Raw genomic sequence first — 6746 nt, 5'->3', positions numbered from 1 at the left:
AGAGGATAAGTAAGAGAGAGAAAAGATAGAGTGAAAAGTGAAATGTGTTGGTGAATAGTGAAAGAGAAGTTAGGTTGCCTTTATATATAGGGTCAGCCTATCTCGCGATAAGGTCAAAACATCGCGAGTATTCACTGAAAATACACTCTCGGTCCTCGGTCTTTAAAAATATTTGCATTTTCAAACCCAAAAAACATTTACCCACCGAATCCAAGCACTATGTTTATTTTTCTTAATTTACTTTTGTCGGTCCGTAACTGATAACTTTTGCACTGACGATCTCCTTGACATAGTAAACTTAAACAAAATAAAAGTAATTTGAAACTTAAAATAAACTAAAAGTAAAGTAAAGTAAAGTAAAATAAAGATAAACATAATATTAGAATTAAATAAAAGAAAAATAAAACTGAAATAAAATTAAAAATAAAATATAAAATATTAAACCACCAAGGTGAGTAATATTTTTAGAAAACAAAAACAAAATTTAAAACATATTTAAAATTAAGATTAATATTGAATTTAATTTACATAAGTAATTATATTGGCTTAATTAATCATTTTATAAGAATGATCTCCACATGGAATCATATCGATTTGCAAGTCCTAGATCGCGTTTCCATTTTGATTTTATTGTGACACAAATTCATCATCGATTGTAGATATTGTATACCTGTTTAACTTGACAAGTGTTTTGGTGTTAACGTGATACATTAAATGTTCAATTAGGCACGGTACTTATGTGGTCCCCACTTAATCAGACATGTTACTGATTCCATCAAATCTCGGGCCTAGTTTGTGTTGACATATCACCTCAACTTGACTTAAACCTTTCTTAGTTGATCACAGTACTCTTATTAACATGCTTGAAACTTTGTACTTTGTACACTCGACACTTTGTGCTTTGCACACTTGACTAGATCTAGAAAAATTAAAATAAAGCAGAAGATTCAGGGCCTTAACAATCAAATCTTGTATGACTACAAACAGAGAAAGTCCAAGGCTTGAACCAAAATAAATGAAGAAATAAAGCAGAAGTTAAAAATTCCTAGGACTCTTTTTCTGACTCTTTTTCTTGATTTTTTCTTTTTCTTTTTTGTTTTCTTTTTCCTTTTCTGACTTTTGTTTTTCTTTTTCTTGCTCTTCTATGAAGCTTTTCTTGACTCAATGAAAATTAAAAGTTGACACATATTTCATAAGACCACTGTGATCAGTTAAAGAGAGGCTTGGGTATGACATGTGTAATTACATTTCATCATTCATTGATCGAATGCAAAGACAACAGCAAGGAGCTCCTTTTCAGTGGTCGTGTAATGCTCCTGCGCATCGTTCAGCGTCCTACTTGCATAATAAGTCGGATGAAAATGCTTATCCCGCTTTTGCCGAAGACAGCCCCGACTGCAAAGTCGCTCGCGTCGCACATCAACTCAAAAGGCAAGGACCAGTCGGGGGCAACCATGATAGGGACATTCACCAATTTCTACTTCAAAAGCTCGAATGCCCGAAGACATTCGGAGGAGAAAACAAATGGGGCATCTCTCTCAAGGATTTTCGTCATCGAGCGGACGATTTGGGAAAAGTCCTTTATGAATCGCCGATAGAATCCCGCGTGACCGAGAAAACTCCTAATAGACTTCACCGAGTTTGGTGGCGGAAGCTTCGAAATGGTATCAATTTTGGCTCGATCAACCTCAAGCCCTGCCTGTGAAATCTTATAACCTAACACAATGCCCTCCTTCACCATGAAGTGGCATTTCTCCTAATTAAGAACAAGGTTGGCTTCCTCACATCAGGCCAACATTCTCTCCAAATTTCTCAAACAATGATCAAAAGAACTCCCGAAAACAGAAAAGTCGTCCATGAAAACCTCCATGGAGTCCTTGATCATATCATGAAAAATCACCACCATGCATCTTTGAAACGTGGCTGGGGCATTACACAGTCCAAAGGACATCCGCCAGTAGGCGAATGTGCCATAAGGACATGTGAATGTCGTTTTCTCCTGATCCTCAGGAGAGATGGGGATCTGAAAGTATCCCGAGAAACCGTCAAGAAAGCAATAGTACATCTTTCCCGACAGTCGCTCCAACATCTGGTCAATGAATGGGAGCGGAAAATGATCTTTCCTCGTGGCATCGTTGAGTTTGTGGTAGTCAATGCAAACTCTCCATCTCGTGACGGTACACGTAGGAATCAATTTGTTCTTCTCATTCACAACAACCGTCATACAGCCCTTTTTCGGGACGACCTGGACCGGGCTCACCCATGGGGAATCAGAGATCGGATAAATCAATCAAGCATCGAGTAGTTTGATGATCTCTTTCTTCACAACGTTTTGCATATTAGGGTTGAGACGCCGTTGGTGCTGCACCACTGGTTTATACTCCTCCTCCATCAAGATCTTATGGGTACAAAAGGATGGACTGATCCCTTTTATATCCATGATCTTCCAGGCGATCGCATGCCTATGCCTCTTCAGAACCGTGAGTAACTTCACCTTCTCCTCGCTAGACAAACTAGCAGAAATGATAACAGGCAAGCGGGACCCATCCTCCAAAAAGGCATACTCCAAATGGGACGGGAGTTCCTTTAGCTCGATAGATGGTGGGTCCACAACAGAAGGTTTTGCCTTAGGCTCAGCAACGCGATCAACATCCTCAATCCTCTCTAAACACTCAGGAGGATCGTGATCCACACCACAGACCAACTCCTCAAATAGAGGTCAACTGACCAAGTCAGAAATCCCTCCAACACACAACCGAGTATCCAAAGAGTCCTCCTTACATGTGTCCTGTATGTGCTCACAGACGCAATAATCGATGGTATCAATGTAGAGCACGTCATCATGATCATGTGGATGGCGCATAGATTTCCCAATATCGAAGGTCACCTCCTCTTCTCCAACTCTAAGAGTGAGTCTGCCAGTACAGACATCAATGAGAGCTCTAGCAGTGGCTAGGAAAGGACGACCTAAGATGAGTGGTACATTTTTATCCTCATCCATGTCCAAGATCACAAAGTCAACAGGGAAAACAAATTTGTCAATTTTCACAAGCATATTCTCAACTATACCTATCGGGCATTTCACTGAGCAGTCGGTAAGCTGAATGCTCATGCAAGTAGGCTTAGGCTCACCCAGGTCTAGCTTTTCAAAAACAAAATAAGGCATCAAATTAATGCTAGCACCTAGGTCGGCAAAAGCGTTACTAACCGACAAACTACCGATCAAACATGGAATGGTAAAACTGCCCGAATCGGTCATTTTTTTGGGCAGTTTATTTTGAAGAACCGCTGAACACTCCTCATTCAAAGTCACACAAGAAAGCTCCTCTAATTTCTTCTTATTCGAGAGGACCTCTTTCAGAAACTTAGCATATTAGGCATTTCTTTCAACGCATCGAGAAACGGAAGATTAATGTGAAGCTGCTTAAAAAGTTCTAAGAATTTCCCGTACTGTTTTTCCATCTTCTACTTCTTCAAACGGCCTGGGTATGGAATGGGAGAACATAAGTCCTGACTGGTTCACTGGTTTGTACAGTACTTTCTGGGGTTAACCTCGGGTGCACCTCACCAGGAGTCTCAGTCTTGATCTCATCGGCAATCGGTTTTGGTGTGGAAACCGATGCATCAACAGGAATGGTGGATCTACCACTCCTCGGGGTAATTGCCTTAGCCTCAGCATTCGTATTAATCTCGGTGTTACTCGGAAGGCTACCCTGTGGTCTCGTAGAGAGGAGCTGAACAATCTGTCCAACCTGCTTTTCAATGGTCTGAATGGACGCTTTCTAATTCCTCAACTCAAGATCGTGTCTCTGGAGAGTCTCATCAATCTTCAGGTTCCTTTGTTCAGCCAGTTTGTTTGAGGTCTCGGTTTTAGCCAAAAGCTGAGTCAAAAGATTTTCAACACTAGACCCACCACTAAACTGACCACTACTGCTGGAACCCTGAAACTGAGGCTTTTGCTGGTAAGATTCGTTCTGGGGGTTGATTATGGTATTTGGATTTCGGTCAAATCCCGGTGGCTTTTGATTTTGATTTTGACTGCTACCACAATCTTTCCAGCTGAAATTTGGGTGGTTTCTCCATCCCGGGTTATAGGAGTTGCTATAGGCATTGTTTTGGCGGCCCATAAAGTCAACATCCTCCACCACCATGGCCTGCTGGCACTGACTGGTCTGGTGTTTCCCGTCACACACCCCACAAAGAGAGCTAGACTTAGCCAGATCGGATTGCCTCTGGTTAAATCTTTTGGTCAAGGCTTCTAACTGAGCGGAAACAAGAGTATTAGAATCGACATGAAGAACACCCTTAGTGGAAGGAATACTACGAGGAGGATTATATGCAAAACTCTTCTTAGCAGCTCGCTCCAAGACATCCAATGCCTCATTGGGAGTACACCTACCGAAATCTCCTCCCGCAACCTGATCAACGGCCTGCTTCTGTGCTCCGGATAAAGCGTCAAAGAACGTATGACACTGAAGAACACGACTCAAACAGTGATCAGGACATTTTCTCAACAAGCCCTTGAACCTCTCCTATGCAGCATGAAGTGACTCATCATCATCAACACGAAAACTAGTGATTTTTGCCCGGTATCTTGCAGTTTTATCAGGTGGGAAGTACTGAAGAAGAAACTGCTCAACCAATTGGTTCCAAGTGGTGATGGAACCGGAAGGGAGTGCCTTTAACCACTCCAAGGCAGCCCCGCGAAGTGAGAACGGAAAAAGTCGGAGTCTCACGGCATCGTCCGTACACCCTTGGATCTTGAATGTCGCACATAATCAGAGGAAATGCGCAACATGAGAATGAGGATCCTCGTTTGAGAGGCCATGGAAAGAAACGGAATTTTCGACCATATGAATAATACTCGACTTGATCTTGAAACTCACGGTAATCTTGGGCTCTGTAACACCGTTGCCGTAGCCATCGAGGGACGGCGTGGCGAAGTCATCCATGCGACCTTGATTGTTCAGATCCGCCATCTCTTCAACCTCGGGATTCGCGTCGTCCTCCACAACTTCGTTTTCAATGACCTCGGCAATCTCGTGTGCTCTTCTCCTCAAACCTTCTCAAAGATGTCGCTCGGGTTCGGAAAGGGGGGAAACAAGATCAGGACCGGGTGTGGTGGACATGCATCACCCGAAAGAAACGCGGAATGGAAACAAACAAGACATGGAAAACTACCTAAAAATATAACTAATTAAATAAAATAAAACAAGATGAATAAAAATGAAATAGACTAAAATAACATAGAGCAAAAATATCAATAAGGTAAATCAATTACTTTTATTGTTTTCAAATGTAAAACACCGTGTCCCCGACAACGGCGCCAAAAACTTGACGTGTGTGAATATATATATAAAAATGTAAATAAAAGTTTCACACAAATAGGTTTTAAAAGTGGTTTTCACCAACAACCAAACCACACACGAAAGGCAAGTGTACCTATCGTTTGTAGCAAAGTATCGGTAAGAACCGAGTGTCAATCCATTGACACGGAGAACTTTTGGTAATAAATCTTTGTAATTAATTTAACTGAACAAGCAATCAAATTGATTTTTCAAATTACTAAACTAACATATAACAATACAAAGCAAATAAAATACAACTAACAATCAATCCAAACAAGGCTACTTAGACTATGCATCCACTTAAACTTAGTGATAAAATGACAAAGATAATGGCAAACATCATGAGCAAGCATCAATATCAAATTCCAATCAAGGCAACCTAACACTAACAACAAGCATCATGATGGGTGTTTTTCAAGATAATAACCATAGATTAGTAAGTTTTTCAAAACTACCTAATCTCATAATTAAAGGAAAGCTAGCATGAAAACAACAAACTAACCACCTAAAATCATGTAAAATAGACAAGTTCAAGAACACAAGTTAAACACATGAATCTTTTAAATTAGAAAAATATAAACTAAGGATTATGACCTTAATCTCTAGCAAACATCAACCAACTCAAAGAATCCTGTTATCACCATACAATTTTCCAATATCAAGTGATAGGTTTCATGCTTTTTAAAATTCATAACCAAGTTAATTTCCACTAGTTATTCCTAACTTAGTGATATGAACAAAGTATGCATACACAAGTTAAGTTCATAAACAAATACTCAACACATAGTTTTCCAACCTATTATGGCCAAGTATCTATTCAACCATTAAACTCTATTCAAGAACATATCATAAACTTGAAGAACACCAACTTGCCAAAATCATGCATAGATAAAATATCATATAAGTAGAACACACACAATAAATTTCCAGCAAGATAAGAGAATTACCTTAAGTCTCCACACTTGAAATGGAAATAATGGAGGTGTATTTATGCTTTCTGGACGTCTGGCACGGGCCCATGCATGGGCATGCACGGTCGTGTATATAAGTGGAAAGTAAACACCCCGCTTTAGTCTGACCAAAAGGTCAAATTTCTCTGTTTTGGCACGGTCATTGGCACGACCCCGCACGGTCGTGCAAGTTTTGCACGGGCATCCGCACAGGCATGCACGGTCGTGCAGGTCTGGCAGAATGCTATTTTTGCCTTCGAAACGCCATCTTTTCATGTTTTCTTTGTCGGGCGGGCGCCCGGACCTGCAAATTCACAAATAACTCAAATAAGTATCTAAAACAATGAATTTGCATGGAGTTCGGTATAAATATGAGGTTAATTTGATGCAAAAAGATGTACACTTTGTGTTACATCAATATACTTTGAAGTTCATATACGATGTGTAT

The 6746-nt window shown here is 40.3% G+C and overlaps 1 non-coding gene across 1 annotated transcript; it reads left to right on the top strand.

Moving 5' to 3' along the window:
* The first annotated feature begins 4488 nt into the window (after positions 1 to 4488).
* LOC143543993 (small nucleolar RNA R71) lies at positions 4489 to 4593 on the top strand. The gene has a single exon (XR_013137176.1). It is a non-coding gene; the product is annotated as a small nucleolar RNA R71 (small nucleolar RNA).
* The last annotated feature ends 2153 nt before the right edge of the window (positions 4594 to 6746 follow it).

Source organism: Bidens hawaiensis, unplaced genomic scaffold (assembly GCF_021521415.1).
Source record: "Bidens hawaiensis isolate Kalapana, Puna unplaced genomic scaffold, B.hawaiensis_p1.1 tig00013397_1, whole genome shotgun sequence".
Lineage (NCBI taxonomy): Eukaryota > Viridiplantae > Streptophyta > Magnoliopsida > Asterales > Asteraceae > Bidens > Bidens hawaiensis.
The sequence above is the reverse complement of the archived record's forward strand: the minus strand, read 5'-3'. Positions and strand labels throughout refer to the sequence as shown.